General features: G+C 39.8%; 1 protein-coding gene across 6 annotated transcripts in view; it reads left to right on the forward strand.

The window, feature by feature from the left end:
- Positions 1-14,664, forward strand: part of Large1 (LARGE xylosyl- and glucuronyltransferase 1) — a 502,501-nt gene that overhangs the window by 204,936 nt on the left and 282,901 nt on the right. The gene's annotated exons all lie outside the window — the stretch shown is intronic.

Raw genomic sequence — 14,664 nt, forward strand, 5'->3', positions numbered from 1 at the left:
TGTTCATAGCAGCCTTATTTATAATAGCCAGAAGCTGGAAGAACCCAGATTTCCTTCAACAGAGGAATGGATACAGAAAATATAGTAAGTTTACACAATGGAGTCCTACTCAGCATTAAAAACAAAGAATTCATAAAATTCTTAGGCAAATGGATGGAACTAGAAAATATCATCTTATCTGAGGTAACCCAATCACAAAAAAAGACCCACGGTATGCACTCACTGATAAGTCGATATTAGTCCAAAAATTTGGAATATCACAGACCATATAAAACTCAAGAAGGAAGACCAAAGAGTGTATGCTTTAGTCCTTCTTAGAAAGGGGAACAAAATACTCAGAGGAGCAAATATGGAGACAAAGTGTGGAGCAGAGACTGAAGGAAAGACCAGCCAGAGACTGCCCCACCTGGGGATCCATCCCATATACAGTCACCAATCACAGACACTATTGTGGATACCAAGAAGTGCATGCTGACAAGACTCTGTTATACCTACCTCCTGAGAGGCTCTGCCAGAGTCTGACAAATAGAGAGGCAGATGCTTGCAGACAGGCATTGTACTGAGCAAAGGGTTTCCAGTGTAGGAGTTAGAGAAAGGCCTGAAGGAGCTAAAGGAATTTGCAACCCCATAGGAAGAACAATAATATCAACCAGCCAGACTCTAGTTAATGTGCTAATAATGATAACAATCATTGAAGAAAACATTTAAATCATATATTAGGTTGATATATGAATTGTAACAAAGACCTCACAGATTTGAAATCCTGACTGTTTTACAACTGTTAGCCTCAGGGCATTGGCAAGGGATGGGTCATTGTCTTCTGGGACTTGGACTGCTTACTGGCAGCAACATGTATATCCTTTCCTACCTTTCACACATTCGAGAAGCACAACTTTTCTGCACTTAATTCCAGATGTTTAGCCTTGTTTTGGTGCAACTGATGTATCTACTTATCTAGCATTGCTCTTTTTTCTCCTCATTAACCTGTAATGCTTAAGGTCTTGGTAGCATTGCTACCAAAATAGGGTGTGGCATTGGTCACTATGTAAAGATGGTGGAGCAGAGAATTTTATTTGCACATGTGGAAATGTCATAGCGAAACCCCATTGCATAGCGAAACACATTGCATACACAAGTAGCATACACTAATAAAAGTATATGACACCTGGGTTACTATTAAAGTGGAAATTTCAAATTAGCAAGCACTAGAAAACACAGCAAACCCCACAGGCATTTACATTGAGGTAGACTTGTCAAAGAAATGTGGGGGCGATCTGGTTAGCCAAATTATGCTCATATTGAGTGAAGTATTGACAGTTGATATTATTGTACAAATAATGGTGATTATTATCAATGTTGGAAATACTTATTCTAACAAATGTTTAAGTGTTCTTTGCAGTATTCTAAAAGGTTATACATGCTGTCTGGATTAGTCATCGCCTACAACCCATTAAAAGAGGTATTGTTGTCATTACCATTTAACAGGAGGGAGGTAAGACTTAAAAATTTTGTCAAGGCTGACAAACAGCAGATGTACCATCTAGACTCTGTAATCTTGCCATGAACCTCTGACTTTTGAGAACTGACAGTATGAATTAAGATTTCAACTTCTGCTTTAATGGCTTCCCACACAAATAGCTAATGACCCATTCACTTTATTTCTTATAAGGAGTTTTGGGGAGGGGAAGTATTGACAACTTGTTAAATTTAATATTTAGAGAGACAGTATTTGTGTGTGTGTGTGTGTGTGTGTGTTGAGTTTTTGTAAATTTCATATTTACCACAATCCTACTCATCCCTTGTCACTATGTATCTGCCCTTGCCACCCCCAAGAAAACAGACAAACAAACAAACAAACAAACACAATAATAGCAGCAGCAGCAGCAGCATCTCACTACATGTGTTACTGTGTGTCACACAGTATACCCTTTGCCCAAACAGCTTTAGTAATAAATTTTCATTGCATTGAGTCATTAGTCTGGTTACAGGCCTCTGGCTTCTGCAATCAGTACTGGGTCCTCACTGGGACTCCTTGCCATGCTGTTGGCTGCTTTGTGTAATGGAGCTCTTGAAATTTTGGTTCTGGAGGACTAGCAGTTCATGGGTGGGGTAGATGCTTGGGTGGGCAAAGGCAAAATTCTGGATCTGGGTCTGAGTAGCTAAGTTGCTCAACCTGACTGCTCTGCCAGGAAACTCTCTAGACTTTCTGTCAGATGGATCAGCTCTCCAGCACTGCCCAAGCAAGTGGCATGCCAGCTTACCTGAATACAGTGGACAGCAAACCTCTCCCTACCTACTCCCTTACATCCCCATCCTGCACCCCTGTGCTCTATGCCCTTGGGGGCTGGCTTTCCCACACCACTAGGGCCTGCTCTACTGTGCTGCGCAGGGAAAGTGCAGGGCCTGCTTTCAGGAGTGATGCAACTAGGGAGAGGTGGGGCCAGTTTACCTACCCTCATGTCTTAGGAGACATCTCTCCCACACTGCATAGGTTAAGGGTGGTGCCCACTCTGCAGAGCCCTGGCATATCAGCATGGCCTCAGGTGGCAATCCAGACCAGGTGTTGTTTACATGAGCTGCAGATATTAACACAGACCCCTGCAGGGCCATGGACCTAGGAATGGCCCTCCACAGCAGCATGGTACAAAGATTTACCATGGTCTCAGATGGAATCACAGGCTACTCACATCATCCTTAAAATAGATTTGTATCCAAAACTGTCAAAGAGTAGTGAGTGGGGCAGAGTGTGTTGGAGATGACAACACACTTGCCCTCACACTCAGGCCCTTCATTCATCAGGCTATTCATTATTACACCCTTGGGTTTCTCCTCTTCTGCCTCTGCTGCTGCTGCAGCCGCCGCCTCTCTTCATTGTGTACACAGTATTCTGCTTCTGTCACTTTCACCTCCCCACTTAGTCTCAGTCTGAGTGGCATCTGTGACTCGGAGTGTCTTCCGGGGGAGGGGTCTCCAGTACTCTCTGCCCCGCCCAGCACTCTGACAGCTTTAGATACAAATCCACCTTAAGGATGTATGAGAGCAAATTATACCATTTGAATTTTAAGTGCTCTTTCAGCATTATAAATAATGAAGTGTATTGGAGCTGGAAAATATAGTTCATTAAATTCAGTGCAATTAAAACTGGGATATTTTTAAATTAGCAGGGAAAAAGTGGTGAAATTAAGAAATCTGTATGTGTCTTCATAGCCTCCTGCAGCTGATAACTGGGTGGGTGGTTTCTGAAGGTATTGGTAACATTGATGTTCTGGGTTTCCACTGCCTGATTGTCGAGCTTCATATAAAGGATGCTTTGATTTTATTTCTGCACAACAGGCAAATAACATTTCTAATGGACAGCATATCTCTCCTCTCCCCCTTCCCTCTCTCAGCAGATGACAGCAGTTATTTTGAGAAACCATCTGAACTGAAATAATGATTCACCTTCTGAGTTATGTGTCAAGGAGATAAAGTCAGGATTCTTCCTGCAAATCCCAGGGACAAGCTGTGTTCTTTCACACTCACAGGCACACATCACTCTTTCCAAAAACTGGAAGTCTCTTAAGTGGGAACCCAGAGTACAGTGCCATGGTTAAGATTGTTTTTCATGACTTCTCTAAAAGTTTTCTTTGTATGGAGTGATGTCTGCTTATACCCAATCCCTGGAAGTGATGATAAGGACTTATCTGTACAGATTGTACAACAAAGGTCTCCTTGAATGGCTGTATAGGCTACTCAGTGGTTAAGAGTGTCAATTCAAGTTTGGTTTCCAGTACCATAGTCAAACAGCTCACAGCTGTCTGTAGTTCTGGCTTCAGGAAATACAATTTCCTCTTCTGTCCTCTGTGGACACCCTACATTCATGAGTACACACACACACACACACACACACACACACACCTACATATAATCAAAAATAACTTTAAAATATCTTGAAAGTATTGTGTATGTGCCCTACTCTGGTTGAAGACTCAAGCATAGTGTTGATTATTTTATTATAAGCACACTTGCTTTTTCATTTTGAATCTAGTGATAACCCTGTAACCTAAAAATCTGACCTTTTTCCATCTTCAAGGATCCTGAACTCAGTGGGAATGCCATATATTATATATGGTAGTTATTTATTTGATTATTTGTGTGTTTTACACTCCAGATTTTATTCCCCTCCTGGTCTACCTTCCTACTGTTTTACATTCCATACCTCCCTCTCCACATCTCCACAAAGTTGGCCCCACTCTAGCAGTCCGCTAAACTCCCTAGGGCCTCCAGTCTCTTGAGGGTTAGGTACATCTTCTCTGATTGAACTCAGACCCACAGTTCTCCACTGTTTATGTGTTGGGGGCCTCATATCAGCTTATGTATGATGCATAGTTGGTGGTCCAGTGTCTGAGAGATCTTGGGGGTCCAGGTTAATTGAGACTGCTAGTCCTCCTTCATGGTTGCCTTCCTCTTGATCTTTGACAAAGAAGACAGAAATATCCAATGGAAAAAAGAAAGTATCTGTACTGGCTAGTTTCATGTGTCAACTTGACACAGGCTGGAGTTATCACAGAGAAAGGAAGAAAGTATTTTAGTGGAGCCCACAGTTAAAAGACTTTGAATTTTTAAAAGACTTTGAATTTTAAAGATATTGGACATTTTAAAGTGATTGAACTTTTAATATGTAAATACTGTGGGACTTTTAAAGTAATTTAGATCTTGGGGATGAATAAGAAAGTAAGGGTTGAGGCTTAATTAATAGTGATGTGTTTGTGTGTCAAGTTGACAAGGGGTCAATTGTACTGGCTAGTTTCGTGTGTCAACTTGACACAGGCTGGAGTTATCACAGAGAAAGGAGTTTCATTTGGGGAAGTGCCTCCATGAGATCCAGTTGTGGGGCATTTTCTCAATTAGTGATCAAGTGGGGAGAGCCCCTTGTGGGTGGTACCACCTTTGGGCTGGTGCTCTTGGGTTCTATAAGAGAGCAGGCTGAGCAAGTCAGGGGAAGCAAGCCAGTAAGAAACATCCCTCCATGTCCTCTGCATCAGCTCCTGCTTCCTGACCTGCTTGAGTTCCAGTCCTGACTTCCTTTAGTGATGAACTGCAATGTGGAAGTGTAAGCTCAATAAACCCTTTCCTCCCCCACTTGTTTCTTGGTCATGATGTTTGCGCAGGAATAGAAACCCTGACTAAGATAGCATCTTCAATAAATGCTGCTGGTCTAACTGTCTGTATATAGAAAAAAAAGTAGACCTATATTTGTCTACTCAACTTTCTAAAACAAAAAACGGTGAAGACCAATCTGTGTTACCCAAATATTCTTGGATGCATGGCTTCCCACTGGATCATGGTTGGCTTACCAGGGGCCGTGAGTAAGGGCTCAGTTTTCTTAGGAAAACTGGCTACCACTCTCCCAGCTATCAGTCACCTATGGCTCTAGAGCTAGAGGTGTGAGTTTGTGCCTAACTCTCTTCTCTATGCTGGGATTGGTCTTTCTTGGGCATACACAGATCTTGGGCATACTATCATAACTATATGATAGTTCATATGTCTGCTGTGTCCAGAAGACACCCTTTTCTTGTGGTCATTCACTGCCTCTCCTCTCTTCCACTCTTTCTGGCCCATCTTTACAATGATTGTAACCTTTTGGAGGAGGGGATGCATCATTTGTAGGGAACTCCAATTTTGTAGTCTTGCTATATGATTTTTCTCAACTTGATCCTCCTGCATACATGTTTGCTGGAACTGACACACCAAGGACCAAAGATTGAGTAGAGTAAATGATACTGTCTTTCTTATGCTTCTGGAGGATAGAAGTATGAAGTCTCTGTTTCAAAAAAGGTACAGTGCCTATTTAGATTCTAGGACAGGATTATTGTAGGCACCTCTCTTTCCAGTAATTCCTTGTATTGAGACTTCTGATCTCTAGTCTGTTTTTCCTCCTGTTATAAATTCCTTCCTTTTAAAATTAATCTTTTGTATCCTTTGAAGGTCTCATACATATATACAGATGTACATTGATCATAGGTATCCTTCACTACCTTGTCTTCAACTTCCCCATATACATGCTTCATCCAGTCTCTGTTCCAAATACATATATTAATTTTCCTGTTGCTGTTGTTAATAACCCTTGAATCCAAGAGGGCTTCTTATTTGTGCATGTATATGGACAGCCGTGGAGTGATGGAAGGATACATATTTCTTTTTATGAGAATATCAGATTTATTAGATTAGGGCCTGCTCTCTTTAAAGCTGTCCTCTCAATTAAACCCATCTTAGGAACCCTATTTCCACTAAACTTTGGTGGGCTAGGGGTTAGAATACAGATGTAGAAATTTAGGGGTGACATTGTTGGACACCTTCGGCTTGTATCCTACAAAGAGGCTGGTACGCAGAAGATAGGATAATGTGAATATTTGAGTCCTTTGCATGTGGCAGTGTATAGACAAAAGAGATGAAGCAGCAAGGCAGCTCTTCAGAGCTCAGGTAGCTGTGTTTTAATGAGAATGGCAGTTACAGAGAAAAATCATGCAAACATCATGTGAAGTACTGGTTTATGAACTGGAAAAACCAAATGGGTAATCATGTAAGGGACATGTGTGTGTGACTGGTTCCAAGTGGTCCATTTCTAGAAGTGGGAAGGTAAATCAGCCATTGAGGATGCAAATGACTGCCTCAAACAGGTGGACACAAAATTTCATACTAGTTAAACAATTAGGGTACATCTTAGAAGAAATATTAAGTTTGAGCAGGGCCATTTAAAAAAAAATTTTTTTTAAACCCTCCGAGTATCTGGGGAGTGAATACTGATAACTAAGAAAAGGGCAGGTAGCGAAGTGTTAGTTCTATTATGTAAGATGCCTAATAGAACTGTGGAAGGTTCTGCCAGTCAAAATGGACATTTTCCATAAGTCCTTTCTGAGCTAGGGCTCTTGGGGTTTACTATTCAGAACTTCAGGACTTTATATTCCTGAGTATTGAAGTGCCACCCTCTCTTCTGAAATCTTAGTGGTATTGACATTCAGTTCCTTCTAGGTCCTCTTCGAATATGAGTTGGCTGTCCTTGTTTCTCAGATCTCATATCACTGCTGTATATACAGATGTGTGTGTTGTGTGTGTGTGTGTGTGTGTGTGTGTGTGTGTGTGTGTGTGTTTAAGCCCTGCTCTTGGCCTTACGTAGGTGCTGCATATCTGTGTTAGTATCTGTGTCTAAAACCAGTCACTCTGAATGCTGATTATGAAAAAAAAAAAGTCTAGAAAATTCTGCAGATGACTGATTTGGGGGGTCAATAATCTTAATATGCTGAATCAGAATTTGTATGCTAATGGGCTGGTATATGTTTTTGTACAATACTCTAAAGATGCTGCTGCTATGCACTCCTAGTTAAGAATTCCTGCCCTAACACATTGGTGTGAGTCTCCTTGGCTTCAGTTCTTTTTGAGAACATGAGGAAGGAAAGCAATTGCATGAGGGGTGTCACTTATACCTCTACAAGGATACCTTGAGCATGTAGTGGTTCTGTCATAGATGTACCTTGGAAGGATTGTGTTCAGATTTGCAAGCCTGTCATTGATGACCACAATGCCCTTAGATCTTAGCCTATTATTAAGACAGTCAGTGAGATCTGGGTCAGCCAGGAGCAGAAGCAGAGGGAAAATTAGCTGACTGTACTTCAAGTACTAAAAATAGAACTGAAGCATAGATTTTTCTTCTTATCTCTCACAGATCATAGGACACATGAAGATTTGTAACCTGCCTGTTATATATGCATTAGGGATGTGTTTGCTGTGTTGATTTAGTTATTTCAGTGTCCACATGAATAGCCACTATCATAATTGATTCACTTTTTAGATCCAAGATTCCTTGTTTTCTGCCACTCTAACTTTAGGAGAAATACAAAACAGGTTTTTACAGCTGTCAAAATAGTATCTCCTCATATCAAGTAAGAGTGTCCCACTGTATATTTATAGTTTTACATACTGAATTTCTCATTTGTATGATTATTTTTGTCATGCTCCTTTGGAGTCTTTCCAGGTCCTTCTGATTCTTGCAGAATTGCACAAATGCATCCTTCTTAGGTACCTTTTTTTTTCCAATTCTGTTCAATTTGACCTTTTATACTTTGAATCTGACCGCACTTTCCCCTAGGTTGCAAGATAGAACATGTGTTTGCCCTTGCTTGGCCAACCTAAGTTGTTTGCTCGGAGCACTGACTAGTGTTCGTAGTACCATAACCCTATATGGGTTTGCTAACATAGCATTCCTCCATTCTTGTTCACGATAAAATAAGACAGTGCACCCGTAACCTGTGTCTAGCAGTTCTCCAAGGTGGCTGATGATCCAGTAGCCTTCTCATCTCAGGAATTTGGAGAGGCAACACAGAGCTAATCTGAGTTCAGGAAGTGGTACTTGTAAAAACATGTGTCATCAGAAAAAAAAAGTGATACTATAGGTGTCTTTGAGTAAAGAGAACACCACAGGCAGCCAGTGGGAGCTGACAGAAGAGAAACTTAGACATCTGAAGGAGAAAGGGGAAGGTAGATAGACAGAGATGATGATGGAGATAGTTCCCCCTTTGACTAACGGCTACTTTGATTTCCCTTACCCTATTTTTCTCTTCTTTTTGTATATGGTTTGCTTGTGGTCATGGTCCAAGTGCCTCTTCCCTGGGGCCAGTTTGGGATGGTGGTCTCTGGTTTTGTTTGTTTGTTTGTTTGTTTTCATTGTTTTTAGATTTATTTTTTTATATTATGTATTCGAGTACACTGTGGCTGTCTTTACACACACCAGAACAGGGCATCCGATCAGATGGTTGTGAGCCACCATGTGGTTGCTGGAAATTGACCTCAGAACTTCTGGAAGAGCAATTGGTACTCCTAACTGCTGAGACATCTCTGAATAAAAATACTCGACAGATTTGCCTATAGGAAAGGGTTTCTCTAGACCTTAGTTAGCAGATGGTGGTCATCTAGGTGCACCCACATTGGTTCTCTGTATCTCTGGTTTTGGTGCCCACTTTTGGTGCAGCATCACAAGCCTTCTGGTGTAATGAATATCAGGGAAGGCCATTTTGTCCACCAGTTTACAATAACTCAAGTGGCTTTTCTGAGTTCTGTGAACATTGCTATGCTTTGAGATTGCTTTGTCCTTATATCCTGAAGATGATAATGCTGAAATGTACCTCAGATAGCTGTTATTATTACTAAATTAAGTAACTGGGCATATGAATTTCAAATAATAATAGTAATAATTGTAGTAGTAATTGTAGTAGTAGTAGTAGTAGTAGTAGTAGTAGTAGTAAAATCCCAACAAAGTACTGAGTCTTCACTCAAGTACATTGAAGCTGTTCCCATAAGATTTCCATTTGAATCTCAACCAGAGCTATTACTCTAAAGAATATTTTCAAAATATCCTTCTACAGCTTAAATGAGGCTCAAAAGTATTGAATAACTAGCTGGTCATTTTTCTATGTCTTTCTCTGTTTGGGTGATTTACTTCCAAACAGTTCTGTCTTCTCCTGCACTATACTTACACCTCCATGTTGAACAGCCTATGGCTCAGTAGCACTCAAGGGAAGCTGGAAAATGTCATATAGAAGGATAGACATCTGTTGAAGGATCTTAAGAGCTTAAAAATGAATCTTCAGGGAAACCTGATACTATGTGTCTTAGATGCCATTGAATAATTGGGCTACTCTGGGTTTGATGTGATATACTATGTACCAGGAGCAATTTCAGGGGCTAGAAACTAGCACATTCTATGATTAGAGTGCTTCAGGTCCTGTTTCATATATTCCTAGATAGTTGTGGAAGAGCCTGTGGCCCTCTGGGTTTCTCTTGCATCACAAAGTGTGGCACAGTGGCAATCTCCCAAGTTTACATCAGCTCATAAACGAGATAAACAGATGAACAGGATGCTGTGAGCAGGGTCTTGTGGTTTCTGCCATGTAGAGCCCCTTAGTTTCTTTTCCTATTGCTGTGACAAAAATACCCTTACAAAAACAACATAAGGAAGAAAGGCTTTATTTTGTCCCCTATGACATTGCAGTACTTACGTCATATAGTAAAATTCCAAGTGTGTGGAGCTTGAAGGACATGGTCACATTATATCCAGAATTGAGGACTGCCAGTGCTCAGCCCATTTTCTCTGCTTCATACAGTCTAGGATCCCCTGTCTAGAGAATGAACCTCCTGCATCAGTTGACATAATCAAGACAATTCCTCACATGCAAGACCAAAGACCAGTCTCCATGTGATAATAGATTCTGTCAAGCTGACAACAAAGGCCCATCACATAGTGTCTGTTATTTGATCAGAAGCATATGGGTGGCTTATTAAGAGTCCAAAGTGCCTTGACCAGTGTGACAGAAAATTGTGAGACCTTTTCCTCTTACCAAGAGGCTGGGAAGCCAAAGACATCAAGCTGTGTGTGCCTCCATTCATTCTTTCCTACTGGACCTCTGGGAAGTGCTCATCAGGAGGTTCTTAAGTTGTCTTCCCATAAGGATCCTTGCAGTAACAGTTTTTCTTTCAGAATACCCTTCAGTGTCCAGTGTGAATGGAGTAACTCCCCCCACCTCCAGGAGCCTATTTCTTAGAGCCATCTGGCATGACTCATGGTAGCAGCTAAATGTGTAATGAGCAAAAGCCACTTTAATATATAATGCCTGTTATAGTAGACTGTTCATATCATTAAATAATAAGATTTTGTTATTATTTCTAGCCTTGACATATTAGTTTAAGACGTGTCTCCATAAAAACAAAACAAAATAATAAACAACCACTAAAGTGAAAGTATATGAGCAAAGGTGAATTTTTCTAAAAGCAGCACCTCAAATGAGATGTAAACAGGGAACTTAGAGAGGAAAATGAGAGAAAAGTTAAAAAAAATATGAAAGTGATTCCATTATTCAATTAGTTGTATAAAAAATGTCATTTATGCTTCTGGTTTGAGCTAGTGCTCTGAGGAGATCTTGGGCACTAGCCCTGCACTCCATTCTGCAACACCCAGAGGAAGCTGGATTCCCACAAACTCTAACAGGCCCAGGATCATATGTGAAGAGGCTACAGCATTCCCTGCCCAAACCAGGAGTAACTGGGGACCCCCCCCAGGTATCCAGGGACTCAGAAACCCCCTCAAGGCCAGTGACATGAGTTCCTTCTGGTCTGAGCTAGTGCCCTGAGCAGACCTTACGCTCCAGCTCTGCACCCAATCCCACAACACCCAGAGGAAGCTGGAATCCCAGAATCTCTAACACACCCAGGATCATAGATCTGCACCCAGTTCCAAAAAACCCAGAGGAAACTGGTCTCCCAGGTGCCCTAACACACCCAGGATCATAGGAAAACAGGATCTCAGAAGCTTGGGCACACCAGGATTCAGGATCACAGAGGTAGCTTGACTACCCAGAACTTTTATACCCAGGATCTCAGGATCACAGGATCATAGGGACAGCTGAACTCTGAGGATTTCTGATACAACCTGGATAACAGGAGGAACAGGCTCTAGTTAGAGACAGTGAGTGTAGATAGCACTTGAGATAACCAGATGATGAGAGGTAGGCCCAAGAACATAAGAAGCAGAAACCAATGTTACTTGGCATCATCAGAACTCAGTTAGTTCTCCCATTCTAGCAAGTCCTGAATACCCCATCATACCTGAAAAGCAAGATTCAGATTTAAAAATCACTTTTCATGATGATGGTACAGGACTTTAAGAATGACATAAATAACTCCCTTAAAGAAATACAGAAGAACACAGGTAAACATGTAGAAGCTTTTAAAAAGGAAACACAAAAAAACCCTTAAAGAATTACAAGAAAACACAACGAAAACAGGGGAAGGAATTGAACAAAACCATCCAGGATCTAAAAAATGGAAATAAAAACAAGTAAATCACAAAGGGACATGACCCTGGAGATAGAAAACGCAGGAAAGAGATCAGGAGGCATAGATGCAATCACAACCTAGAGAATGCAAGAGATAGCAAAGAGAAGATGCCATTGAAAACATTGAACACAACAAAGAAAATGCAAAATGCAAAAAGCTCCTAACACAAAACGTCCAGGTAATTAAGGATACAGTGAGACCAAACCTAAGGATAATAGGTATAGAAGAGAGCAAAGAGTCACAACTGAAAGGGCCAGTAAATATCTTTAACAAAATTATGGAAGAAAACTTCTGTAACCTAATGAAAAAGATTCCCATGGACATACAAGAAGCCTACAGAACTCAAAATAGACTGGACCAGAAAAGAAAGTCCTCCGTTCATAATCAAAACACAAAAGGCACAAAACAGAGAATATTAAAAAGCAGTAAGGGAAAAAAGTCCATTAACATAAAGGCAGAAGTTTCAGAATTACACCAGACTTCTCACCAGAGACTATAAAAGCCAGAAAATACTGGGCAAATGTCATACAGTCCCTAGGAAAACACAAATGCTAACCAGGGCTATTATAACCAGCAAAACTCTCAATTAACATAGATGGAAAAACCAAGATATTCCATGAAAAATCAAATTTACACAATATCGTTCCACAAATCCAGCCCTACAATAGGATAACAATCGGAAAACTCCAACTCAAGGAAGGAAACTACACCCTAGAAAATGCAAGAAAGTAACAAACCCAAAAGAAGATAAGCACACAAACATAATTCCACCTCTAATAACTAAAATAATAGGAAGCAATAATCACTTTTCCTTAATATCCCATAGCATAATGCACTCAATTCCTCGATAACAACAGATACACTAATGAACTGGATACATACACAGGATCCAGCATTTTGCTGCATGCGGGAAATGCACCTCAGTAAGAAAGACAAACACTAGCTCAGAGTAAAGGCTGGAAAAAAAAAATTCCAAGCAAGAAACAAGCTGGAGTAGTCATTTTTATATCGAGTAAAATTTACTTTCAATCAAAGCTTATTAAAAAAGATAAGGACAAATTATACTTATCAAAGGGGAAATCTACCAAGAAGATCTCTCAATTCTGAATATCTGTGCTTCAAATGTACCCACATTTATAAAAGAAACTTTACTAAAGCTCAAAGCACACATTAGACCTCACACAATAATAGTGGGAGAATTCAACACCCCACTCTCATCAATTGACAACTCAGGGAAACACAAATTAAACAGAGACACAGTGAAACTAATAGAAGTTATGAATCAAATTGATTTAACAGATACCTATAGAACATTTCATCCTAAAGCCGAAGAATATACCTTCTTCTCAGCACCTCAAAGTACCTTATCTAAGATCAACCAAGAACACATCAAAACAATCATCCAACATGATCAAGTAGGCTTTATTCCAGGAATACAGGGATGGTTCAGTATAAGAAAATGCGTCAGTGTATTCCACTATGTAAATAAATGTAAAGAAAAAAAATCACCTGATCACCTAATTAGATGCTGAGAAAGCATTTGACGGAATTCATCACCCCTTCATGGTAAAAGCCTTAGAAAGATTAGAAATTCAAGGACCATACCTAAACATAGTAAAAGTAATATACACCAATCCAGTAACTAATATCAAACTAAATGGAGAGAATCTTGAAGCAATCCCACTAAAATCAGGGCCTAGACAAGGCTGCCTATTCTCTTCCTACCTATTCAGTATAGTACTTGAAGTCCTAGCCAGAGAAATTAGACAAAAAAAAAAAAAAAAAAAAAAAAAAAAAAGGTCAAAGAGATATAAAGATACAAATTGGAAAGGAAGATGTCAAAATATTACAATTTGCAGATGGTATGATAGTATACTTAAATGGCCCCAAAACTTCCACCAGAGAACTCTGAAAAGTGGCTGGTACAAAATTAAGTCAAACAAATCAGTAGCCTTTCCTCTACTCAAATAATAAATACTTTGAGAAAGAAATTAGGGAAATGACATCCTTCACAATAGTCACAAATAATATAAAATACCTTGGTGTGACTCTAACCAAGCAATTGAAAGATCTGTATGAACAGAGGTCTGAAGAAAGAAATCAAAAAAGATCTCAGAAAATGGAAATATCTCCCATGCTCAAGGACTGGCAGTATTAATATAGTACAAAGAGACTTCTTGCTGAAAGCAGTCTACAGATTCAATGCAATCCCCTTCAAAATTCCACCTCAGTTCTTCCTAGGGTTAGAAACCGCAATCTTCACATTTGTTTGGTATAACAAAAGAACCTAGGATAGTAAAATCTAGTCTCAACAATAAACGAACTTCCCCTTCCCTCAAACTATATTACAAAGCAGTAGTGATTAAAAACGTCATGGTATTTGTACAGAGGCAGACAGGAATATCAGCTGAATTGAAGATCCAGAAATGAATCCACACACCTATGGTCACTTGATCGTTGACAAAGGTCCTAAAACCATACAGTGGAATAAAGACAGCATTTTCAACAAATGGTGCTGGTTTACCAGGAGGTCAGCATGTAAAGGAATGCAAATTGATCCATTGTCATCTCCATGTAATAGGTTAACTATCAATATTTTGCAATAACCAATTTGATTGTTGTTTGAAAAAAGGAATAAACATTTTATCCAGCTTGTAATACATTTCTTTTAACATATTTTTATAATTTTATCTTACAACATTTTATTAACATACCAGTATATTTATCGGAGGGTGTTAAAACTTTATTTGGTGATGTAAAAAGGGTGATTTTATGTTAATGTTACCTTTGCCAAGGAAT

Source organism: Apodemus sylvaticus, chromosome 21 (assembly GCF_947179515.1).
Source record: "Apodemus sylvaticus chromosome 21, mApoSyl1.1, whole genome shotgun sequence".
NCBI classification, from domain to species: Eukaryota; Metazoa; Chordata; class Mammalia; order Rodentia; family Muridae; genus Apodemus; species Apodemus sylvaticus.